Below are 27,919 nucleotides of genomic sequence, written 5' to 3'. Positions count from 1 at the left end.
CTGCTGTATAATATATATATATATTTTATTATTATGTTTAGGTTGAAAAACTGCTGATAGAAATCCTCTGGTCAAACACAAATGAAGAAACATAGAAAAATGCAACTAAGGAGTGGGTCATCAAAACTGAAATCTTTTAATACTGCTATTATTTATGCTATTTTCACACAATGTTAATTAAAATTTATGATCTAATGACATTATCTTCAAAAAGTTCTCCAAATCATTACAATATCAGTATAAATATATTCGTGCTTGCCCTTAATTGTGAATGAAATGAAAATGTTACCTAGAGATTAATAGAAATTAGGTAATTCATAAAAACAAATATCAAATGTTTATCCAACACTTTGTGCAGAAAATATACACAAAAATAAATGGAATGGGCTTGCCTGGTGGCACAGTGGTTGAGAATCTGCCTGCCAATGCAGGGGACACGGTTCAAGCCCTGGTTTGGGAAGATCCCACATGCTGCGGAGCAACTAGGCCCGTGAGCCACAACTACTGAGCCTGCACGTCTGGAGCCTGTGCTCCGCAACAAGAGAGGCCGCGATAGTGAGAGGCCCACGCACCGCGATGAAGAGGGGCCCCCACCTGCCACAACTAGAGAAAGCCCTCGCACAGAAATGAAGACCCAACACAGCCATAAATAAATAAGTAAATAAATAAATAAATAAATAAATAAATAAGTAAATGGAATGATTCCTGATTTCAAGCAGTTTATAAGCTGATTATTATTAATATGCTCATAAAAAGATGAAGGGTAACATGGGCACTGGTTTGATAAGTACTATTTCCATGGGGAAATCTAGGATTCTATTTTAATTTAAATTTCAAAATTTATAGGTAACCAAATAAAGAAAATTGAAATAAATAAGCAAATTACATAATTTTGTTCTTGTATAGAGATATGTTCCCTCTAAAATAATAGATATTTCTAAGATATAACCTAAGATATAATAAGTACCAATTACCAATTAAAATACCAAGTTTTCTTTGAGTATCACAATATAGTACCAAAATTGATTTTTAAAAATAAATATTTCAGAACATAAAAAGTTCAGGATAAAAAGAGTTATGGAAATGGCCTAGCAGTTTCAGGTATTAAAAATATAATATTAATACAATAATTTAGTTATAGAATAATGTTACAGTATTGGGAATTGTACAGGAATTGGAGGTGGGGGAAAGAACAAGAGTGAGTGTGTGTGTGTGAAAGAGAAAAGAAAGCGTGAAAGAAGAAATTATGATATAGACTAGCAGTTATCAAACTTTTTGGTCTTAGAACACCTTTACACTATTAAAAATCATTAAGGACCCCAAATAGCTTTTGTTTATTGGAATTATATCTTTTCATAATCATTGTAGTACAAATTAAAACTGAGACAATGTTAAATTATGTATTAACTCATTTTAAATCATATTAATAAACTGAAGACAACATAAGGAACATTTTTAATCACAAAATTATATTTTTCAAAACAAAAGTAATTGAGTAAAATGAATGGAATTGCTTTATAGCTTTGCAAATCTCTTTAATACCTGCTTTAGTGGAAAAGAGCTGTCTCGATAATTATATCACCTTCTGCATGCAATCTGTGGCAACATATTGTTTTGTTTGAAATATGTGAAGAAAATCTTGCCTCACGCTGATATCTGGTAATAAAGGCAGGAGTGTTTCAATAGCCTTTTCAGATAATTGTGGATAGCCTTCCTTAATACTAAACTAAAACCCCACAAGTGTTAGTTTCCTAACATTTGATGGCAAAGTAGAATCAAAAACCATATAAATGCCCTTTTGGCACTCTGTGACACTAAAATCCATTGGTCTATCTTGCACTTTTAATGGATTGTTTCCTCATACATGATTTTGTAGCATCATACATTAGTCATCTGGAAAATATGAATTCACTGAGTTATGCAGATCTTCCAGATGTTGACATATTTCATTATATAATACAAGTCACATATATTAATATCATCAAACTTTACAAAAGAGTCTTTAAGTGTTGGGAAGCAGTGATACTTATGTTGGCAGATTTTCCAAACTTCTAATTTTTCTCTTGAAAATGTAAAATTTATCATTAGTAATAAATATAACTAAGGTATTTTATTTGGGATGGCAAATTCACTTCAATCATTTTTGAGAAAATATTTGCCAAATACCCAAGTCTGAATAACCATTATTTGCATAACAATCATCCTTTTAAGTAAAAACATTATTCTATGAAAAAAAGTGGCGGAGACCTTCAAGACAGTGAACAAGTAAGACGTGGAGATCACCTTCCTCCCCACAAATACATCAGAAATACATCTACATGTGGAATAACTGCTACAGAACACCTACTGAACGCTGGCAGAAGACCTCAAACTTCTCAAAAGGCAAGAAACTCCCCACGTACCTGGGTAGGGCAAAAGAAAAAAGAAAAAACAGAGACAAAAGAATAGGGATGGGACCTGCACCACTGGGAGGGAGCTGTGAAGGAGGAAAGGTTTCCACACACTAGGAAGCCCCTTCACTGGTGGAGACGGGGTGTGGCGGAGGGGGGAAGCTTCAGAGCCATGGAGGAGAGCGCAGCAACAGGGGTGCAGAGGGCAAAGTGGAGAGATTCCTGCACAGAGCATCGGTGCCGACCAACACTCACCAGCCCGAGAGGCTTGTCTGCTCACCCACCAGGGCAGGTGGGGGCTGGGAGCTGAGGCTCGGACTACGGAGGTCAGATTCCAGGGAGAGGACTGGGATTGGCTGTGTGAACACAGCCTGAAGGGGGCTAGTGCGCCACACCTAGCCAGGAGGGAGTCCAGGAAAAAGTCCGGAGCTGCCTGAGAGGCAAGAGACCATTGTTTCTGCATGTGCGAGGAGAGGGGATTTCTGCTCCGTGTACCCACAGAAGGCAGAGCACTGCCTAAGCGAGCTCCAGAGACAGGCGCGAACCGCAGCAGTCAGCTCGGACCCCAGAGATGGGCATGAAACACTAACAGTGCCGCTGCTGCCACCAAGAATCCTGTGTGCAAGCATAGGTCACTACCCACACCCCCTCAGGAGCCTGTTCAGCACACCACTGCCAGGGTCCTGAGATCTAGAGACAACTTCCTTGGGAGAACACATGGCGTGCCTCAGGCTGCTACAATGTCATGCTGGCCTCTGCCACCACAGGCTCACCCTGCATTCCAATTATGACTACCACACCCCTCACTATCCCTGGCATGAGTGAGCAAGAGAGCCCTAATTGGTTGCTGTTTTAACCCCCTCCTGTCTGGGCAGGGAAGAGACGCCTTAGGGCAGCCTACACGCAGAGGCAGGGCGAAAACCAAAGCTGAACCCCAGGAGCTGTGCGAACAAAGAAGAGAAAGGGAAATTTCTCCATGCAAACTCAGGAGCAGTGGATTAAATCCCTACAATCAACTTGATGAACCCTGCATTTGTGGAATACCTGAATAGACAATGAATATTCCCAAAATTGAGGCGGTGGACTTTGGGAGCAACTGTAGACTTGGGGTTCGCTTTCCACACCTGATTTTTTTCTGCTTTTCACGTTTATCTTAGCTTAGTTTTTAGTGCTTGTTATGATTGGTGGATTTCCTTATTGGTTTGGTTGCTCTCTTCTTTTTATTTTTTATTTTTTTAATTTTTTTAATTTTTTATTTTTTTTCCCCTCTTTTCTCTTTTTGTGAGTGTGTATGTGTATGTTTCTTTGTATGATTTTGTCTGTTTAGGTTTACTTTTACTATTTGTCCTAGGGTTCTGACTGTTCGTTTTGTTTGTTTGTTTGTTTTCCTTTTATGAGTATATGTTTCTTTGTGTGATTTTCCCTGTTTATTTTTACTTTTACAATTTGTCCTATGGCTCTGACTGTTCATTATTTTGTTTTTTTTCCTTTTTTTTCTTCCTTTTCTTCCAAGCCATGAGGCTGGCAGGGTCTTGGTGCTCTGGCCAGATGTCAGGCCTGAGCCTCTGAGGTGGGAGAGCCAAGTCCAGGTCACTGGACCACAAGAGATTTCCTGGCCCCACATAATATCAATCAGCAAGAGCTCTCCCAGAGACCTCCGTATCAACACTAAGAATTAATTCCACCCAGTGGCCAGCAAACTCCAGTAGTGGACACCACAGGCCAAACAACTAGCAAGACAGGAACACAACCCCACCCATTAGCAGAGAGGCGGCCTAATCTCATACTAAGTTCACAGACATGCCAAAACACACCACCGGACGTGGCCCTGCCCACCAGAAGGACAAGATCAAGCCCCACCCACGAAAACACAGGTTCCAGTCTCCTCCATCAATAAGGCTACAAAAGTCACCGAACCAACCTCACCCACTGAGGGCAGAGACCAAAAACAATGGGAACTACAAAACTGCAGGCTGCGAAAATGAGACCCCAAGCACAGTAAGTTAAACAAAATGAGAAGACAGAGAAATATGCAGCAGATGAAGGAGAAAGGTAAAAACCAACCAGACAAAACAAATGAAAAGGAAATAGGCAGTCTGCCTGAAAAATGATTCACAGTAATGATATTAAGGTGATCCAAAATCTTGGAAACAAAATGGAGAAAATACAAGAAACGTTTAACAGAGACCTAGAAGAACTGAAGAGCAAACAAACAATGAAGAACAACACAATAAATGAAATTAAAAATTCTCTAGAAGGAATCAATAGCAGAATAACTGAGGTAGAAGAATGGATAACTGATCTGGAAGATAAAAGAGTGGAAATAACTAACACAGAGTGGAATAAAGAAAAAAAGAATGAAAAGAATTGAGGACAGTCTGAGACCTCTGGGACATTAAACACACCAACATTCGAATTAGAGGGGTCCCAGAAAAACAACAGAAAAAGAAAGGGTCTGAGAAAATACTTGAAGAGATTATAGTGGAAAACTTCCCTAACATGGGAAAGGAAATAGTCAATCAAGTCCAAGAGGCACAGAGAGTCCCATACAGGATAAATCCAAAGAGAAACACGTCAAGACACATAATAAACAAACTAGCAAAAATTAAATACAAAACAAAAAATATTAAAAGCAGCAAGGGAAAAGCAAGAAATAACATACAAGGGAATCCCCATAAGGTTAACAGCTGATCTTTCAGGAGAAACGCTGCAAGCTGGAAGAGAGTGGCAGGACATATTTAAAGTGATGAAAGGGAAAAACCTACAATCAAGATTACTCTGGCCAGCAAGGATCTATTCAGATTTGACGGAGAAATTAAAAGACTTACAGACAAGCAAAAGCTAAGAGAATTCAGCACCACCAAACCAGCTTTACAATAAATGCTAAAGGAACTTCTCTAGGCAGGAAACACAAGAGAAGAAAAAGACCTAAAAAACAAACCCAAACAATTAAGAAAATGGTAAGAGGAACATATTTATCGATAATTACCTTAAATGTAAATGGATTAAATGCTCCAATCAAAAGACACAGACTGGCTGAATGGATACAAAAACAAGACCTATATATATGCTGTCTACTAGAGACCCACTTCAAACTTAGGGACACATACAGACTGAAAGTAAGGGGATGGAAAATAATATTCCACACAAATGGAAATCAAAAGAAAGCAGGAGTAGCAATACTCATATCAGACAAAATAGACTTTAAAATAAAACTGTTACAAGATACAAAGAAGGACAGTACATAATGATCAAGGGATCAATCCAAGAAGAAAATATAACAATTATAAATATTTATGCACCCAACATAGGAGCACCTCAATACCCAAGGCAAATTCTAATAACCATAAAAGGGAAAAGCGAGTAACACAATAATAGTAGGGGACTTTAACACCCCAATTTTACCACTGGACAGATCATCCAAAATGAAAATAAATAAGGAAACACAAACTTCGAATGACACATTACTCCAGATGGACTTAATTGATATTTATAGGATGTTCCATCCAAAAACAACAGAATACACTTTCTTCTCAAGTGCTCATGAAGTATTCTGCAGGATATATCAGAAATTGGGTCACTAATCAAGCCTTGGTAAATCTAAGAAAATTGAAGTTGCATCAAGTATCTTTTCTGACCACAACGCTATGAGACTTGATATCAATTACAGGAAAAAAAACTGTATAAAATACAAACACATGCAGGCTAAACAATACGTTACTAACGAAGCAAGAGATCAATGAAGAAATCAAAGAGGAAATCAAAAAATTCCTAGAAACAAATGACAATGAAAACACAACAATCCAAAATATGGGATGCAGCAAAAGCAGTTCTAAAAGGGAAATTTATACCAATGCAAGGTTACCTCAAGAAACAAGAAAAACCTCAAATAAACAACCTAATCCTACACATAAAGCAATTAGACAAAGAAGAACAAAAAAACCCATAGTGAGCAGAAGGAAAGAAATCATAAAGATCAGGTCAGAAATAAATGAAAAAAAAATGAAGAAAACAATAGCAAAGATTAACAAAACTAAAAGCTGGTTCTTTGATAAGATAAAAAAATTGATAAAACATTTGCCAGACTTAACAAGAAAAAAAGGGAGAAGGCTCAAACTAACAGAACGAGAAATGAAAAAGTAGAAGTAACAACTGACACTGAAGAAATACAAAGGATCATGAGAGATTACAACAAGCAACTATATGCCAGTAAAATGGACAACCTGGAGGAAATGGACAAATTCTTAGAAGAGTACAACCTTCCAACACTGAGCCAGAAAGCAATAGAAAATATGAACAGAACAATCACAAGCACTGAACTTGAAACTGTGATTAAAAATCTTCCAACACACAAAAGCCCAGGGCCAGACGGCTTCACAGGTGAATTCTAACAGACATTTAAAGAAGTGCTAACACCTATCCTTCTCAAACACTTCTAAAATATAGCAGAGGGAGGAAAACTCCCAAACTCATTCTATGAGGCCACTACCATCCTGATACTAAAACCAGACAAAGCTGTCACAAAGAAACATAACTACAGGACATATCACTGATCAACACAGTACAAAAATCCTCAACAAAATACTAGCAAACAGAATCCAACAGCACATTAAAAGGATCATACACCATGATGAAGTGGGGTTTTTCCCACAAATGCAAGGATTCTTCAATATATGAAAATCTATAATTGTGATACACCATATTAACAAACTGAAGGATAAAAGCCATATGATCATCTCAACAGCTGCAGAAAAATCTTTCTACAAAATTAAACACCCATTTATGATAAAAATTCTCCAGAAAGTAGGCATAGAGGGAACCTACCTCAACATAATAAAGGCCATATATGACAAGTCCACAGCCAACATCATTCTCAATGGTGAAAAACTGAAAACATTTCCTCTAAGATCAGGAACATGACATGGTTGCCCATTCTCAACACTATTATTCAACATAGTTTTGGACATTTCAGCCATGTCAATCAGAGAAGAAAAAGAAATAAAAGGAATCCAAATTGGAAAAGAAGAAGTTAAATTGTCACTGTTTGCAGATGACATGATACTATATATAAAGAATTCTAAAGATGCAACCAGAAAACTACTAGAGCTAATCAATGAACTTGGTAAAGTAGCAGGATACAAAATTAATGCACAGAAATATCTTGCATTCCTAAACACTAACATTGAAAAATCTAAAAGAGAAATTAAGGAAACATTTTCATTTACCATTGAAACAAAAAGAATAAAATTACATAGGAATAAACCTACCTAAGGAGACAAAAGACCTGTATGCAGAAAACTATAAGACACTGATGAAAGAAATTAAAGATGATACAAACAGATGGAGAGATATACCATGTTCTTGGATTGGAAGAATCAACATTGTGAAAATGACTATACTATGCAAAGTAATCTACAGATTCAGTGCAATCCCTATCAAACTACCAATGGCATTTTTCACAGAATAAGAAAAAAAAATTTCACAATTTGTATGGAAACTCAAAAGACCTCGAATAGCCAAAGCAATCTTGAGAAAGAAAAATGGAGCTGGAGGAATCAGGCTCCCTGACTTCAGAGTACACTACAAAACTACAGTAATCAAGACAGCATGGTACTGGCACAAAAACAGAAATATAGGTCAATGGTACAGGATACAAAGGCCAAAGATAAACCCATGCACATATGGTCACCTTATCTTTGATAAAGGAGGCAAGAATATACAATGGAGAGAAGACAGCCTCTTCAATAAGTGGTACTGGGAAAACTGGACAGCTACATGTAAAAGAATGAAAGTAGAACAGTTTCTAACACCATACACAAAAATAAACTCAAAATGGATTAGACCTAAATGTAAGACTGGACACTATAAAACTCTTAAAGGAACACACAGGCAGAACACTCTATGACATAAATCACAGCAAGATCCTTTTTGACCCCCTACTAGAGAAATGGAAATAAAAACAAAAATAAACAAATGGGACCAAATGTAACTTAAAAACTTTTGCAAAGCAAAGGAAACCATAAACAAGACGAAAGGACAACCCTCAGACTGGGAGAAAATATTTGCAAGTGAAGCAACTGACAAAGGATTAATCTTCAAAATTTACAAGCAGCTCATGCAGGTCAATATCAAAAAAACAAACAACCTAAACAAAAATGGACAGAAGACCTAAATAGACATTTCTCCAAAGAAGATATACAGATTGCCAACAAACGCATGAAAGGATGCTCAACATCACTGACCATAGAGAAATGCAAATCAAAACTACAATGAGGTATCACCTCACACCAGTCAAAATGGCCATTATTAAAAAATCTCCAAACAATAAATGCTGGGGAGGGTGTGGAGAAAAGGGAACCTTCTTGCACTGCTGGTGGGAATGTAACTTGATACAGCCACTATGGAGAAGAGTATGGAGGTTCCTCAAAACTAAAAATAGATCTACCATATGACCCAGCAATCCCACTACTGGGCATATACCCTGAGAAAACCATAATTCAAAAAGGGTCATGTACCACAATGTTCATTGCAGCTCTATTTACAATAGCCAGGACATGGAATCAACCTAAGTGTCCATCGACAGATGAATGGTTAAAGAAGATGTGGCATATATATACAATGGAATATTACTGAGCCATAAAAAGAAATGCAATTGAGTTATTTGTAGTGAGGTGGATGGACCTAGGGTCTGTCATACAGAGTGAAGTCAGAAAGAGAAAAACAAATACCATATGCTAACACACATATATGGAATCTAAAAAAAAAAGGGTTCTGATGAACCTAGGGGCAGGACAGGAATAAAGACCCAGACCTAGAGAATGGACTTGAGGACACAGGGAGGGGGGAAGGATAGGCTGGGACGATGTGCGAGAGTGGCATGGACTTATTATATATACTACCAAATGTAAACTAGATTGCTAGTGGGAACAGCCGCATAGCACAGGGGGATTAGCTTGGTGTTTTTTGACCACCTAGAGGAGTGGGATAGGGAGGATTGGAGGGAGACACAAGAGGGAGGAGATATGGGGATATATGTACACGTATAGCTGATTCACTTTATTACAGAGCAGAAACTAACACACCATTGTAAAGCAATTATACTCTAAAAAAGGTGTTAAAAAAAAAAATTGGAACAAGACCTAAGTAAACATTTCTCCAAAGAAGACATAGAGATGGCCAAGAGGCATATGAAAAGATGCTCAACGTCACTAATTATTATAGATATGCAAATCAAAACCACAATTTGGTATCACTTCACACCAGTCAGAATGGCCATCATCAAAAAATCTACAAACAACAAATGCTGGAGAGGGTGTGAAGTAAAGGGAACCCTCTTGCACTGTTGGTGGGAATGTAAATTGATACAGCCACTATGGAGAACAGTATGGAGGTTCCTTAAGAATCTAAAAATAGAACTACCATATGATCCAGCAATCCCACTAATGGGCATATTCCCTGAGAAAACCATAATTCAAAAAGAGTCATGTACCACAATATTCATTGCAGCACTATTTACAATAGCCAGGACATGGAAGCCACCTACGTCTCCATCGACAGATGAATGGATAAAGAAGATGTGGCACATATATACAATGGAATATTACTGAGCCATAAAAAGAAACGAAATTGAGTTATTTGTAGTGAGGTGGATGGACCTAGTGTCTGTCAAACAGAGTGAAGTAAGTCAGAAACAGAAAAACAAATACCATATGCTAACACATATATATGGAATCTAAAAAAAAAACTGGTTCTGATGAACCTACGGGCAGGACAGGAATAAAGACACAGACCTAGAGAATGGACTTGAGGACATGGGAGGGGGAAGGGTAAGCTGGGATGAAGTGAGAGAGTAGCACTGACATATATACACTACCAAATGTAAAATAGATAGCTAGTGGGAAGCAGCTTCATAGCACAGGGAGAAAAGCTCTGTACTTTGTGACCACCTAGAGGGGTAGGATAGGGAGGGTGGGAGGGAAGCTCAAGAGGGAGGGGATATGGGGATATATGTATACAGATAACTGATTCACTTTGTTATACAGCAGCAACTAACACAACATTGTAAAGCAATTATACTCCAATAAAGATGTTATAAAAAAAAGTGGCTAATACACCACAAAACTCAACCATACAAGTCCTTTACCTTGAGACAACCACTGTTCTTTCATAAGCATCAGAAATGTTTTATAGGAATTTTCCATTTTTTCACTTAGAATATTAAAAATAGAGTAATCAATTTTCAAGATGTTAAAAATTAGTATTGATTTTTACTGATTTATCAAAAATATTCTTAGTGACATCGATTTTTTTTTTTTTTTTTTTTTTTGCTGTGAGTACATGGAAGTGAATTAGTGAAGAATACAAAGATTGCTGATACAATTTGATGCCTCAGCTTTGTTTTGTGCTAAGGTACCTCCTGCTTTATTTTCCACTACTTTACACCATCTCTGCAAATGCGGCACAGTGAGAAACAACGTTTTACTTCATAAATTCCCTGTAAAGACCACACGGTCCCCATAGAGATCTACGCACCACACAAGGGAACACTGTTAAGAGTACAAAAAGATATATATATACTATATATATAATTTAGGATTTCATACAGGAGGTATTTTAAATGAATGAAAAGGGGAAAGGAAAATTGTTCAGTAAGTGGTGTTAGGGCAACTGACTATATATCCATAATTAAAAAAAAAAACTGACTTTTTTTTTAAAATTTTCTTTTATTTATTTTTTTATACAGCAGGTTCTTATTAGTCATCCATTTTATACACATCAGTGTATACATGTCAATCGCAATCTCCCAATTTATCACACCACCCCACCCCCACCCCCCACCGCTTTCCCCCCTTGGTGTCCATACGTTTGTTCTCTACATCTGTGTCTCAATTTCTGCCCTGCAAACCGGTTCATATGTACCATTTTTCTAGGATCCACATATACGTGATAATATGTAATATTTGTTTTTCTCTTTCTGACTTACTTCACTCTGCATGAGTCTCTACATTCATTCACATCTCTATAAATGACCCAATTTCGCTCCTTTTTATGGCTGAGTAATATTCCATTGTATATATGTACCACATCTTCTTTATCCATTCGTCTGTCAATGGGCATTTAGGTTTCTTCCATGACCTGGCTATTGTAAATAGTGCTGCAATGAACATTCGGGTGCGTGTGTCTTTTTGAATTACGGTTTTCTCTGGGTATATGCCCAGGAGTGGGATTGCTGGGTCATATGGTAATTCTATTTTTAGTTTCTTAAGGAATCTCCATACTGTTCTCCATAGTGGCTGTATCAATTTACATTCCCACCAACAGTGCAAGAGGGTTCCCTTTTCGACACACCCTCTCCAGCATTTGTTGCTTGTAGGTTGTCTGATGATGCCCATTCTAACTGGTGTGAGGTGATACCTCATTGTAGTTTTGATTTGCATTTCTCTAATGATTAGTGATGTTGAGCAGCTTTTCATGTGCTTCTTGGCCATCTGTATGTCTTCTTTGGAGAAATGTCTATTTAGGTCTTCTGCCCATTTTTTAATTGCGGGTTTTTTTTTAATATTGAGCTGCATGAGCTGCTTATACATTTTGGAGATTAATCCTTTGTCTGCTGATTTGTTAGCAAGTATTTTCTCCCATTCTGAGGGTTGTCTTTTCGTCTTGTTTATGGTTTCCTTTGCTGTGCAAAAGCTTTGAAGTTCCATTGGGTCCCATCTGTTTATTTTTGTTTTTATTTTCATTACTCTAAGAGGTGGGTCAAAAAAGATCTTGCTGTGATTTATGTCAAAAAGTATTCTGCCTATGTTTTCCTCCAAGAGATTTATAGTGTCCGGCCTTACACTTAGGTCTTTAATCCATTTTGAGTTTACTTTGTGTACAGTGTTAGGGAGTGTTCTAATTTCATTCTTTTACATGTAGCTGTCCAGTTTTCCCAGCACCACTTATTGAAGAGGCTGTCTTTTCTCCATTGTATATCCTTGCCTCCTTTGTCATAGATTAGTTGACCATAGGTGTGTGGGTTTATCTCTGGGCTTTCTATCCTGTTCCATTGATCTATATTTCTGTTTTTGTGCCAGTACCATATTGTCTTGATTACTGTAGCTTTGCAGTAAAGTCTGAAGTCAGGGAGTCTGATTCCTCCAGCTCCGTTTTGCTCCCTCAAGACTGCTTTGGCTATTCAGGGTCTTTTGTGTCTACATACAGATTTTAAGATTTTTTGTTCTAGTTCTGTAAAAAAATGCCATTGGTAGAATGATAGAGATTGCACTGAATCTGTAGATTGCTTTGGGTAGTATAGTCATTTTCACAATATTGTTCTTCCAATCCAAGAACATGGTATATCTCTCCATCTGTTGGTATCATCTTTAATTTCTTTCAACAGTGTCTTACAGTTTTCTGCATACAGGTCTTTTGTCTCCCTAGGTATGTTTATTCCTAAGTATTTTATTCTTTTTGTAGCAATGGTAAATGGGAGTGTTTCCTTAATTTCTCTTTCACATTTTTCATCATAGTGTATAGGAATGCAAGTGATTTCTGTGCATTAGTTTTGTATCCCACAACTTTACCAAATTCATTGATTGGCTCTAGTAGTTTTCTGGTGGCATCTTTAGGATTCTCTATGTATAGTATCATGTCATCTGGAAACAGTGACAGTTTTACTTCTTCTTTTCCAATTTGGATTCTTTTTATTTCTTTTTCTTCTCTGACTGATGTGGCTAGGACTTCGAAAACTATGTTGAACTAAGAGTGACGTGAGTGGACACCCTTGTCTTGCTCCTGATCTTAGAGGAAATGGTTTCAGTTTTTCACCATTGAGAATGATGTTTGCTGTGGGTTTGTTGTGTATGGACTTTATTATGTTGAGGTAGGTTCCCTCTATGCCCACTTTCTGGAGAGTTTTTATCATAAATGGGTGTTGAATTTTGTCAAAAGCTTTTCCTGCATCTATTGAGATGATCATATGGTTTTTATTCTTCAATTTGTTAATATGGTGTATCACATTGATTGATTTGCGTATATTGAAGAATCCTTGCATCCCTGGGTAAATCCCACTTGATCATGGTGTATGATCCTTTTAATGTGTTGTTGGATTCTGTTTGCTAGTATTTTGTTGAGGATTTTTGTATCTATATTTATCAGTGATATTGGCCTGTAATTTTCTTTTCTTGTAGTATCTTTGTCTGGTTTTGGTATCAGGGTGATGGTGGCCTCGCAGAATGAGTTTGGGAGTGTTCCTTCCTCTGCAATTATTTGGAAGAGTTTGAGAAGGATGGGTGTTAGCTCTTCTCTAAATGTTTGATAGAATTCACCTGTGAAGCCATCTGGTCCTGGACTTTTGTTTGTTAGAAGATTTTTAATCACAGTTTCAATTTCATTACTTGTGATTGGTCTGTTCATATTTTCTATTTCTTCCTGGTTTAGTCTTGGAAGGTTATACCTTTCTAAGAATTTATCCATTTCTTCCAGGTTGTCCATTTTATTGGCACAGAGTTGCTTGTAGTAGTCTCTTAGGATGCTTTGTATTTCTGCAGTGACTGTTGTAACTTCTCCTTTTTCATTTCTAATTTTATTGATTTGAGTCCGCTCCCTCTTTTTCTTGATGAGTCTGGTTAATGGTTTATCAATTTTGTTTATCTTCTCCAAGAACCAGCTTTTAGTCTTATTGATCTTTGCTATTGTTTTCTGTTTCTATTTCATTTATTTCTGCTCTGATCTTTATGATTTCTTTCCTTCTGCTCACTTTGGGCTTTGTTCTTCTGTCTCTAGTTCCTTTAGGTGTAAGGTTAGGTAGTTTATTTGAGATTTTTCTTGTTTCTAGAGGTAGGCTTGTATAGCTATAAACTTCCCTATTAGAACTGCTTTTGCTGAATCCCACAGGTTTTGGATCGCCATGTTTTCATTATCATTTGTCTCTCAGTATTTTTTGATTCCCTCTTTGATTTCCTCTTTGATTTCTTCAGTGATCTCTTGGTTATTTAGTAATGTATTGTTTAGCCTCCATGTGTTTGTGTTTTTTACGTTTTTTTCCCCTGTAATTCATTTCTAACCTCATAGCGTTGTGGTCTATAAAGATGCTTGATATGATTTCAATTTTCTTGCATTTGCTGAGGCTTCATTTGTGACCCAAGATGTGATCTATCCTGGAGAATGTTCCATGCACACTTGAGAAGAAAGTGTAATCTGCTGTTTTTGGATGGAATGTCATAAATATCAATTAAATCTATCTCCTCTGTTTTGTCATTTAAAGCTTGTGTTTCCTTATTAATTTTCTGTCTGGATGATCTGTCCATTGTTGTAAGCGAGGTGTTAAAGTCCCCCACTATTACTGTGTTACTGTTGATTTCCTCTTTTACAGCTGTTAGCAGTTGCCTTATGTATTGAGGTGCTCTATGTTGGTGCATATATATTTATAATTGTTATATCTTCTTCTTGGATTGATCCCTTGATCATTATGTAGTGTCCTTCTTTGTCTCTTGTAACATTATTTTAAAGTCTATTCTACCTGATATGAGTATTGCTACTCCAGCTTTCTTTTGATTTCCATTTGCATGGAATATCTTTTTCCATCTCCCCACTTTCAGTCTGAATGTGTCCCTAGGTCTGAAGTGGGTCTCTTGTAGACAGCATATATATAGGTCTTGTTTTTGTACCCATTCAGCAAGCCTGTGTCTTTTGGTTGGAGCATTTAATCCATTCATGTTTAAGGTAATTATCGATATGTATGTTCCTATGACCATTTTCTTAATTGTTTTGGGTTTTTTTAGGTCCTTTTCTTCTGTTGTGTTTCCCACTTAGAGAAGTTCCTTTAGCATTTGTTGAGGGGCTGCTTTGGTTGTGCTGAATTCTCTTAGCTTTTGCTTGTCTGTAAAGCTTTTGATTTCTCCATCGAATGTGAATGAGATCCTTGCCGGGTAGACTAATCTTGGTTGTAGGTTCTTCCCTTTCATCACTTTAAGTATATCATGCCACTTCCTTCTGGCTTGTAGAGTTTCTGCTGAGAAATCAGCTATTAACCTTATGGGAGTTCCCTTGTATGTTATTTGTCATTTTTCCCTTGCTGCTTTCAATAATTTTTCTTTGTCTTTAATTTTTGCCAATTTGATTACTATGTGTCTCGGTGTGTTTCTCCTTGGGTTTATCCTGCCTGGGACTCTCTGCACTTCCTGGACTTGGGTGGCTCTTTCCTTTCCCATGTTAGGGAAATATTCGACTATAATCGCTTCACGTATTTTCTCAGGTCCTTTCTCTCTCTCTTTTCCTCTGGGACCCCTATAATGCGAATGTTGTTGTGTTTAATGTTGTCCCAGAGGTCTTGTAGGCTGTCTTCATTTCTATTCATTCTTTTTTCTTTATTCTGTTCTGCAGCAGTGAATTCCACCATTCTGTCTTCCAGGTCACTTACCGTTCTTCTGCCTCAGTTATTCTGCTATTGATTCCTTCTAGTGTAGTTTTCATTTCAGTTATTGTGTTGTTCACCTCTGTTTGTTTGTTCTTTAATTCTTCTAGAACTTTATTATACATTTCTTCCATCTTCTCGATCTTTGCCTCCATCTTTTTTCCAAGGTCCTGGATCATCTTCAGTATCATTATTCTGAATTCTTTTTCTGGAAGGTTTTGTATCTCCACTTCATTTAGTTGTTTTTCTGGGGTTTCATCTTGTTCCTTCAACTGGTATACAGCTCTGTGCCTTTTCATCTTGTCTATCTTTCTGTGAATGTGGTTTTTGTTCCACAGGCTGCAGGATTGTAGTTCTTCTTGCTTCTGCTGCCTGCCCTCTGGTGGATGAGGCTATCAAAAGCTGACTTTCTAACCCACCCTTCATATCAAAATAAATTCCAGATACAATAGAGATTTAAATGTAGAAAATTGAAATCATAACAGTTCTATAATAAAACATGGAGTAATCTGCTACAATATTCAAGTGAGCAAGGCTTTTAATACAAACACTAAAAAATATTATAAGAAAATCTTGATTAATATGTCACTCATTTTTTAAAATTATATAAGACAATTTACTATTAACAATGTCAGAATTTAGGGTTAGTTTCCATAATGTATATATTTATAATATAGTACACTAAATGATGAATAAGCTAATGTATAAGAACAGAAAATCGAGGGGAAAAAATGGAACTATAAATTGGCATTATATAAATAAAAAGATGTTCAACTTCTTTCTTTTTAAACTATAAATAAAGCATGAGAAATCAAATTTCAGGTATCAAATAGCCACCAACACTGATAATATCTTATATTGTTGAGCTTTCATAGTTGGGATTGGAAGGGTAGACTGGTAGAGCCTTCCTTTTTGGAGGAGAACCTGGTAAATTATGTCAAAAAATGGCAACACATTCAGACTTCGACTTAGCAATTATCTAGTTAATATAACTAACATTTGCACAAGAATGCAGAAGAATGTATGTATAATAGTACAACACTGGAAACAATACAATGTCAAATGATAGGGAAATGGTGATAAATTGATTGACTCTAAAGTTGAATTGAATGCAGTCATTGAAAGAATTAAAATACAAAATGGATTATTCAGTTAAAAAAAAGAAACCAAAGAGAACATTCTCATCTGTGTAAAAAGAGTATATGTTTGTGTACATGTGTGTATTCTTATATGTTAATATGTTTATACATGGAATACATGGAATACACACAAAATTTAACATTGATTAACTCTATGAGTGGGACTGGCAAAAGAATAGTGAAAACATTCTTTTTAAAAATTTCTTATTTAAAATTCTTATTTACAGTTTATTTTACTATGAGCAAATATTGTATTTACTATAAATAAATTTAAAAGAAAAAATACAATTCAGTAGTGAAACATAAGAAATAGAAGAACTAGAAAAGAATAGAAAGAAGCAAAAATAATCACTTATGGAAAGGGTTTTTGTTCTCTACTTTTAAAAAATATATACTAAAAAAAAAAGAAAAAAAAAAGATGAGCTGAAATATCAAGACTACTTTGGCCGTTGAGGTATAAAAATAAATTTAAAAAATAAAATAAAAGTTAAAAATAAATAAATAAATAATAAATACTGAAAGGAAATATTCCTGAGCTTTGGAAAGACATAAGTTTACTCACTGAGGGAGCTTATCAAATTATATGTCTAACTGATGAGAAAAGAAACCCCAGACATACTCTGAAAGAAGTTGTGACCTCAAAGTCTTCAAAGAAAACTGTATTAGGCTTCCAGGCAGAAGGAACAAACTGCTACAACGTGTCAGAACCTGCTCATTCCCTGATGTTGACTCTCTCCTTCTTCCACAGTAACTGAATCCCACATTATTCATCAGGCACAAGCCTGCCCAAAACAAAGGCATTTCCCTGCTATCCATTCAGCTATGTTCTTGCAAGTGTGTTTCAAGTAGAAATGTCCTTATAGGGAAGCAGCACTCCATATTTCAGTCATTTCAGCACATTTATTCTGGCTCTTGTCTTGGACCATGAGCTGATATGGAATGAAAGTCAAGCACAGAGAAGCAATAAAACAGAAGAATCTAAATCTCTGACATGGAGTTGTACCTCCCTAACCTGAACTGTTTATAGCTTCTGGGCTTCTTTACGGGAGAAAAATAAAATTCTATCTTATGTTATACTTTTGGGGGGGGTATTCTATGACTAACAGCCAAACTTTATTCTAATTGATAAGCCTGGGGTGGTATGGAAGGACAGCTTGTCTTCAGGATTCTCATCTCCAACACTGGAAGTTTGAAAACAGTAGAACAGCATCTGCATTTACTGAAAAAGGTGGGAGGAGGGCCTATATCCCAATACCCAACAGCCAAGATCTGATTCATCTTAGTGTGAAAAAATATATAAAGTGATATACAAAACGTCAGTAACCTCAGGGTTCAAATAACATAACCCTACCTGACAAAAATACTTGAGATAGGGGACTTTCCTGGTGGCGCAGTGGATAAGACTCCACGCTCCCAATGCAGGGGGCCTGGGTTCAATCCCTGGTCAGGGAAGTAGATCCCACGTGCATGCTGCAACTAAGAGTTCACATGCCACAACTAAGGAGCCAAAACTAAGGAGCTGGCAAGCTGCAACTAAGGAGCCCTGGAGCCTCAACTAAGGAGCCCACCTGCCACAACTAAGGAGCCCACGTGCTACAACTCAGGAGCCCATCTGCTGCAACTAAGACCCCAACGCAACCAAATAAATAAATAAATATTAAAAAAAAATACTTGAGATAATATTCCAACTACCCAACAAATAAACTAGATCTAAGGCCTTGGATTTGGAGAAGATCTAGAAAACCAGGTGGTGGTGAGCAGTGAATATTAATATACTTGCATTTAAGGGTAAGTATGGTTCACCTGGGTAAAACAGAATTTAATCACTAAATAAAGTTATTAAAACTGAAAGGACACAGAATAAGGTGATTTGTAATATCATTGCAAAACCTAGGAGTTTGGAGGAGGTGTAGGACACAAAGAGGAGGTAAAACTCTTAATGGCTCAGTAAAGGAAAGGGAAGGAGAGAAGTAAGTTATCTAAAATCTTCAACTTTGGCGCCTTGGAAGGGTGAAGAGTATGTCTCTATGGGAGAAACAGTAGGTATCTTATTTACAAATAACAGTAGTATAAAAGTCCGCTTAAAATAATAGAAAAATGTATAATTCCCGTAATGGGAGGGAAAATGAGATAAAGCATAAAGAGTGGAAAGAATAGTAATTTGATAAAATTAGCAAAAATAGAGCAAAGGGAAAAGAGAAATATATAATTTTAAATAAATAAAATTATATGGAGTAAGATGGAAACAGTTGTATCAGTCATAGACTAAATGGGAATAGATTGAATTTGCCCATTTCAAGAGTCTGTTAGACTGGATTTAAAAGTAACAACAAGTTTATATGCTGTTTACCAAATATATATACATATATATAGTTATATAATAATATAACATATAAAGATATAGAATTTATGTTATAGAATTTATATATTATATAGTATATGGGTACAGTAACCACATTTAAAAGTAACAAGTTTATATGCTGTTTATCAAATATATATAACTTATTACATATTATATATATATACACACATATATATAGTATAGCATGTATATTAAAACAAGGTGTCAATAAGACTGTAAGCTAAGATTGGAAAAGAGGCATGGACAGAGTGATAACAGGAATATGTAAATGATCAGAAGTGAAAATACAATTCAATTATTGAGAAGAAATTTACCATTTACAACACCAAGAGGGAAAGAAGGTCATTACTTTATGTAATGTTAAAAGTTACAACTGACAGCAAAAGTATATTGTTATGAATTGGTATGCAGTAAAGTACGGAGCAGCTAAAATTATAAAACAAAAAAAATTAGGAACAGAATTTGAGAAACATGCAGCAGTTGCAGTGGGAAATTCCAATACATCTCTGAGAACTAGGCAGTTCTAGATAATAGTTTTTTTCTATTAAGTTAGAAAGTAAGACAAGGAGGAATCAAAAAATATAACTAACGTCTATGACTAACAAAACTACAGAAGGGCTTCCCTGGTGGCGCAGTGGTTGAGAGTCTGCCTGCCAATGCAGGGGACATGGGTTCGGGCCCTGGTCTGGGAGGATCCCACGTGCCGCGGAGCAACTGGGCCCGTGAGCCACAATTGCTGAGCCTGCGCGTCTGGAGCCTGTGCTCCGCAGCAAGAGAGGCCGCGATGGAGAGGGGCCCGCGCACCGCGATGAAGAGTGGCCCCCACTTGCCGCGGCTGGAGAGAGCCCTCGCACAGAGGCGAAGACCCAACACAGCCAAAAATAAATAAATAAATAAACAAATAAATAAATAAAAACTGTGATCCCTTGTACCGAATGAATAAAAAAAAAAAAAAACTACAGAAAATCTTCCATCCATAGAATACTGGATTTTTTTCTTATGTCCATTTAAACATTTACAAAAATGATCACGTAGTTAGAAGCAAAAAAACAACAACCACCCTTAAACCTTCAATTAACTAAAAAAGCAGAGATAGTACAGGCTATCTCTGGACTTTAATTCAATATAGTTATAAATAAATAATCAAAAGATGAAAAATACATGGTTCAAAGAGAAAATTAAAAGGACAATTGCTAACTATCTAAAAGTCAATGAATAGAAAACCATTTCATATATAATCTATGCATACAGTGAAAGGAGTACAAAGAGGAAAATATAAACCCTAAGCATCAATACCTTCTATATTAAGGAATGAATGAATAAATAAATAAATAAAGTACTTATTTAATTCATTTTAATTTAATGTAGGTTGCTGGTCTCTACCCTAAACTACTGTTTGTTAATCAATACAAGTAGAACCAATCCATCTTCATTTTTAATTTCTTCTGGAGACTACCCTGGGCTAGCCTGGCATATGTATGAAGAATGTCATAGGGAAACAATAAAATAGACAAGAAGTACCATAAGAAGACTTTATGGATAATTCAACTCTGGAACCTAGCAATTAGTTCAGTAGATAATTTACATGTATCTGTTGAATGAAAATATAGGACTTGAGTTGAAACTTGAGGTGTTGGCAGATATAATGGTGAGGATTAGACTCAGCTGTAAGATAGACATATTAACAGTGATTTATACCATATAAAAGTTAGATTCTCTCATGTCAAAAAAAAAAAAAAATCTGGAGTAAGGCAGACCAGTGCAAATTTAATGGCATTGCTCAGGGACTCACGCTCTTTGGAGGTGCCTTCCCTACCATGTGCTGCTTGAGCTCAAGGCCCACAATAGCAGCTACAAATCTAGTTTTCGCATCCCACTCCTAGCAGAAGGAAAGAAGACAAGACAAAAAGCGCCCACTAGTTACCTTTTACAGAAGGCTCTAGGATGCTGCCTTGGGACACTGGTTCAGCTCATACAGTTACAGTTCCACCCCTAGCTACAAGAAAGGCTGGGAAACCTACTCTTTACCATAAACAGCTCCTCCCTCCCAGGAAAAAGAGAAGAGGGGATATTTGGGACACCTGCTAGCCCCACAGTGGGAATAAAATATATCCAATATTCAGATATGCTGCATTATTAAATATGATTGTGTTTAAATCCTGTTACAATATTAAACAACAATTTCCATAAAAAATAACACGAACAAAAAAAAAAGATACTAGACTTTAGGAGATACTTTTTTTTATTGTAACTATATAATCTAAAAAAACAACTTGGAGATACTCCTAGGTTGCAGATCATAACACTTAGCTTAGAGTGACCCAACTCCCAACAGAAAATTTTCTACTTTTCTTTCTGTAAATAATGATATTTCGGAAACATCATTGCTTTTATGTAGTCAAATAAAATCAGTGTTGACTGAGATAACTTAAGAAAATGTTAAAAACCTCAAGTGCAGACCACAGATGGACCTAGCTGAATCCAAAAGAGTATATTGCATAGATGTTACAAACTCAATAAGTACTCAGCCCTTGACAATGCTCAGACTTCTAGGTTCTCCCCTTTAATTAATGTCTAGTTAATGAGGATTTGTGAATTAAAGATACTTTCTATCAGTTGCCAAGGAGTTAGGCTTTATATACTCAGGTCAATCTGTGGAGACAAATCTGAGCTTTGTCCCAGCCTTGTTCATATTCTAAAAGAAGATCCCTTATCTGTAAAAGAAAGCCAGAGAAAAAGAAAGATAAACATCATCTGATCTGCTATAATTATTGGGGTGATTTGCCACCAGAGCCTTTGGGAGCTACACAAAGCCAGTCACAGCTCTTGTTGCTTTTGGAGTGACAGCCTGAAAAAGCATAAAGGCATGATAATGAGTAAACAGTGCTCTTTACAGTTTTAAAAATAAAGGTTATCCTCTTATCCTGCACTAATATCAGGGAAAATTACAGAGAAAATATGTTTTCTTTGAGTTACTTAATACAAAAAATAGAATTCTGAGTGGCACAGGACTTCAGATCACACAGGTTCCAATTTTTAATAAACTGTATCAGTCTACCATAAATTATAGCAAAATGTCACACTTGCTTCTAAATATAGTTTTATTAAAAAAATTGTCTGGCAAAGCAACAAATTTTTAACCTGAAAACTTCTATACTCTATGCATGAAACATATTTTTCTAGTATGCCCCCAATATTGGAGACCACTACTACTACTATTACTAATATGACTACTACTACTATGAATATAATTTATAGCTTTAAAAGATTTCTGCAAGTTAGAGTTACTATCTGTTAATATGTCCACAGTGTGATAAGGAAGAATTTCTTAGAGTATGCAGTGCAAATAAGAAGTTCAGGGAAGCAATAAAGAAAAGAGAGTCTGAACATCAACCAGGGGTCTTCTCACCAGCCAGAAAACAGAATGAGGAAGGAGAGGGAATCATCATGGTAAATGCATTGGGAAAGTCGTGAGGTGAGGACCTGGGTATTTCTGAACATGACATATGCCTTAAAGCAGAGAAGACTTTAGGTTTTCTCATCTTTGTTTTGGCTGTGGCTTTTCTTTTGAACTTAAACTTTGAAGACTTTATTCATCTCTTGTGAGAATAAGCAGTGAAAGAATCTAAATAAATTTTGTGCTTATCTTTAAGAACGTCAGGCTTCCTACATGTATATGGAGAACTACAACAGGGCCTGCTAGCATTATTTCAAACCAAAGGTGACAGTAGAGGGTACATCTTGGTGCAAATGCTTATAAATACAAAATGTTGGGGGTTACTGTCGGTTGCCTTCTTGAAGGGTTTTCTTTTGTAGCATAACCAAGATATTTATTAATCAAGGACTCCAAACAACCAGTAACAGGATTTTACTTCTTTAAAAGTTCACAAAAAGCTTTTTTATCTTACTGGCTGATTTGAATCCCATGACAGGCTTGAAAGGTAGGAAATTTTTTTCTCCCCATTTTACAGCTCCAGTTCTTCCATGACCATGTGACTCTGCCTTTGTACACTGGGCTCCTTCTGACCTGAAAGTTCTCCTTTTTTCCTTCACTTATTAGCTAGTTAACTCCCTCTGATCCTCCAGAAGTACATGAGAAAGCCTCCCCTCTCTCATAAAGCTCTATCTCACCCTGTCCTCTTTGTTGCCACAGCACCTTGCAATTCCCTCTGCGAGAGTACTCATCACATGCTATATAAATTATCTATTTATTCCACCTGATTCTCTCAGAGTCCCTTTGTGCTTCTCATGTGTACCTCCCTAGGACGCCCTCTTTCTCTTGGAAAAAGGTCTTGGGGCTGTGGAGCCACTTTGCTCTCAGAGGCAGAGTCTGGGAAATGCTTGAGAGTTTCCTCTCTACCCAGCAGCTTTTTAGTGGATATGAAAGCCCAGCTCCCTTGCCACCCTTGGCACAGATTCTGAAGCATAATTTATACTCCAGAGCTCCTTTGCAGAATAAGGTGGAAGCTAATCTCCTAAAATCACTCTTGCCTGGCTTCTTCCGTTTCCTGTTCTGCTTTCTTACTCCATTAGCAGTTTCTCCTAAGAGCATTTCCCTGACAAATGACTTAGACTTGAATTCTCAAGTTCTACTTCTAAAGAACCAGACCTAAGACATAACTTTTTTGCCTTTTAATAAACTATAAGCCATTACAGCAAGGACTGTTCTTGATCTTGGTGTCTCCAGTCCAAAGCACTGATCCTAGGATATAGTAGCGACTAACAAAATCACTGTTGCTTGAATGGATTCCTAGCAGTATAATTCTGCTGACAATGAAACATAAATTACAGAAAAATCCACTCTACAAGGCATCCACAGTATAATGAGTTTCAGTTAATTGAGGTGTTGATCTTTTAATAAATATTTCCTCAAATGAAAGCTGAGTCTACTCATCTGCTTTCATTCTGGAATATACACAGAGGGATTTTTATTTAAATTCTATAATTTTTTATAAATTTATATTAATATATCTAAATATTTTCCCATTCATTTTTATAAGCATAGGATTATACTTTGAATATGGATGGCTGAAGTTAGAGGAAAGTATCAAATGATACTTCTCTACTGTCACATTTTAAATTGTTATTGAATTAGCAATTAGCAGTATTACACAGGACAAGAAAAAAATTTGATAAATGGGAAAAAGTAAATTTATAAAGATATATTCATTCAAGAGAGCTAGTAATATTGGAGAAAAATAATATAAAAATAAAAACAGAAGGATACATGATGTGAGTTATGAATTGATTTATCAGAAAACCAACCAAGTTTTAGAATATAGGCTGCTAAATGAATCAACATTGCAAATATCAAACACTGTGCTAAATATATTCAAATATGATTGATATGTAAAGATTTGGCTTCATTTTTTATCATAACTGAAATGTTTAAGGAGTATAACATTCCATATAGGCTACAGAAAAATAGGAAAAAATGTAAAAGATGTTCTCCAAGTTTTCCACAAGGTGACGGGAAAGAGATCTGTTTAGCTGCTTCCTCACTGTCCAGTCCTTCCTGGTCTTTGGTGGTTCCTACTCATCTCCCTGACCCCTGAATGACGGAGTGCCTTAAAGTTTGGTCCTTTCCATCTACACTCATTTCCTTGGTCGTCCCCTCAAGTACTTTAAATATCATTTACATGACAATAACTCCTAATTTAGGATTTGTAGTTAAGGCCTCTCCCCTAGTCCCAGTCTTCTGGTACCACCATCTACCCTCCATCTCCAATGTAACACATCCGAAATTGATTAAGATATGAACTCTTGATCTCCCCTCCAAACCAGCTCTCACCATCTTTCCCATTTCAGTTAATGACAACTTCATCCTTTCAGTCATTCAGACCCAAAACTTTGCAGTCACTTTGATGAAAAGAGAAGGCCAATAAAACTATTAACATTAGTGCCCAAAAGTACCACATCTGTGCTAGACCTTAAAATGTGTTTTATAACTTGAGAAGTAGTAACACAGTAATCTACTGAATTTTCATGTTTTTTGGCAGTGGTCCCCTAGACCACATCTAGGTTTGATGACTCACAAAAGACTTAACAGGACTCATGATATAGTCATACTCATGACTATGACATATTACAGCGAAAGGATACAAAGCAAGAGTAACAAAAGGGAAAGATGTTTGAAGGAAAACAGGAACAAGCTTCCAAGAATCCCCTCCCCATGTTGTCACAAAGGAGGCACTTAATTCCCCCAGCATTAAATTATGACAACACTTATGAAATGTTCTATCAGGGAAGCTTACTAGAGATTCCACTTTTACTGGGGTCTGGTCACATAGGCACCATCTGCCTTGGATATACCAAAATTCATTCTGCAAAAGTAAAGCAAGTGTTCCATGTCAATCATATCGTTTGCAGAAACAATTTAGGCAAAATGAACCACTCTAATCAGAGGGAGTGGAGTGACCCTTCCTGAAATCCAAATTTCCAGATGCCAACCAAGGACCAACCTTTCAAGCAGGCCTTTCTAAGCATGGTATTCTCAGACCTGCTAGGTTTACTCTTTCTGCACATATGTATACCTTGTAGCAGAAGTGTTGTGTGGGCCCTCTGAAGAAGCTCCTTAAAAGAGAAGGGCATGGATCCATTTATCTTTTTCCCTTTTCTTCCTTGCTGCCTGAAATTCATCTGTGATAGCTGGGGCTCCAGGACCCATCTTATATTGTGGGTCAACTCCAAGGCAGAAGTCATGTGCTAAGGATGGATCCCTCGTGACACTGTGAAGGGATCATACCACTTCAATATTTTTGACATCTAGATTTATTTTCTAGACAGAATCGATACTTATCTTGTTTAAGTTACTATTATTTCTGCATTCGGTAATTAGCAGCCAAACACAACTTGTCATAAAAAAATTAAATAAAAATAAGAAATACATTTTTAACATTTGCAGACCCTATAAATAAAAGATCTGCTCTGTTTTTCCAAATGCAAAATGATAAAAATAATACCCTTGAAGAAGCAACTAGAAGTACTCAAAGAAATAAACTGTATGCATTGGAAATGCTATATTTAAAGCATCTAAAAGAGCTGAGTGCCAGCTCATGAGAGAAAGAACAAACCATTGGTTAAAAAATAAATAAATCATTAAACTGAGGCTTTACAACTTAATCATTGGTATGTCATTTTTATGGAGGGGAAGGTTCTGTAATGGCATACAATGTATTCCAAACACATTTTTTTTTTGACAACTTGAGAATAAATACAGGAGGGTAGTCAAATTTCACTATAGTGTTTCTTCCAGAACTTTAATAGAAGTTTTCCCTGATTTAAATTTAGCACTTTTATACTTAACAATCAATATTTATTTAACCACAAATTTTAACAATTAAGGATTTTTAAGTGTTGCTACTGAACAGCTAGCTTTCCATCTTCTTCCCTATAGGTTTCTTTATTTTTTTAAATAAATTCATTTACTTATTTTATTATTTATTTTTGCCTCCATTGGGTCTTTATTGCTCTGCACGGGCTTTCTCTAGTTGCAGCAAGCGGGGGCTACTCTTCTTTGCAGTGCATGGGCTTCTCATTGCAGTGGCTTCTCTTGTTGCAGAGCATGGGCTCTAGGCAAGGGGGCTTCAGTAGTTGTGGCACAAGGGCTCAGTAGTTGTGGCTCGCAGGCGCTAGAGAGCAGGCTCAGTAGTTGTGGTGCACGGGCTTAGTTGCTCTGTGGCATATGGGATCTTCCCACACCAGGGCTCAAACCCGTGTCCCCTGCATCGGCAGGCGGATTCCTAACCACTGCGCCACCAGGGAAGTCCCCTATGGATTTCTTATGGGACTTTTTTCACCATCATTCTTAATCTTGTTGAAAGCAAAGCAGTAATTTCTTTAATGATTTTTATAATAGAATATAATCTAAATTAACAGCATTTCGGACACTGCAGAGTATTAGAAATGTAATAAAAAATAACTTGCTCTGCTTCACTCACTCCAAGATAGCATTCTACTAAAGCCGTATTTAAATTTATTCATAAGATAACCAAATGAACTTTTGCCATTCAAGATACTGAAAAAAACACCAGCACACTTACAGAAAAATGAGAATGTCTTCTGGTATGTAGGCTTGACAAGAGATGTTTGTAATTATGGTATTCTAATCTTCTCCTAATAAATAAATTTAGCCAGATTGTGCCAAATAAATAATAAAGTACAATTCTATTCCATGTTTTCTAATAATTCATCTAAAATACCAAAAGAAAGTTATATTAAACTGGCCTAAGAAAATATCTGAGAGTAAATTATCTGTCCCTCTGTACTTTTCTGGGCACCTGAAACTAGAAAGAGAAATTAACATCTCCAATTCCTATGGGTACACTTTCAATCTATGGAAAAATCTTTATCACACACTTTTCCCCTAAATATTTGAGCAACTTTTAGAAAAACAAGAATAAGAACAATAAGACATTTTATCGGCACCTTGCAACACTCAGAGGTGCAAATGATCTTTACTCACAGCTGCTGACTTGGAAGTTAAACTCAACGCAACACCCAGGTGACTGAAAGCTCTCGCAAGAAGACATGCAAAACTAAACTGAGGCATCAAAAATAATATAAATGAAAGAGGACCATTTTAAATGTTCATGCAAATGGCCCAATTTCAGGAGTTACAAATCAGAGAGTA

At 36.5% G+C, this 27,919-nt stretch overlaps 1 protein-coding gene across 1 annotated transcript in view; it reads right to left on the bottom strand.

Annotated features, from left to right (window-relative positions):
* The window catches only part of MDGA2 (MAM domain containing glycosylphosphatidylinositol anchor 2), an 814,342-nt gene that overhangs the window by 375,640 nt on the left and 410,783 nt on the right, over positions 1-27,919 (bottom strand). The gene's annotated exons all lie outside the window — the stretch shown is intronic.

Source organism: Eschrichtius robustus, chromosome 1 (genome assembly GCF_028021215.1).
Source record: "Eschrichtius robustus isolate mEscRob2 chromosome 1, mEscRob2.pri, whole genome shotgun sequence".
Lineage (NCBI taxonomy): Eukaryota > Metazoa > Chordata > Mammalia > Artiodactyla > Eschrichtiidae > Eschrichtius > Eschrichtius robustus.
This window is presented reverse-complemented; position numbering and strand designations above follow the sequence as displayed.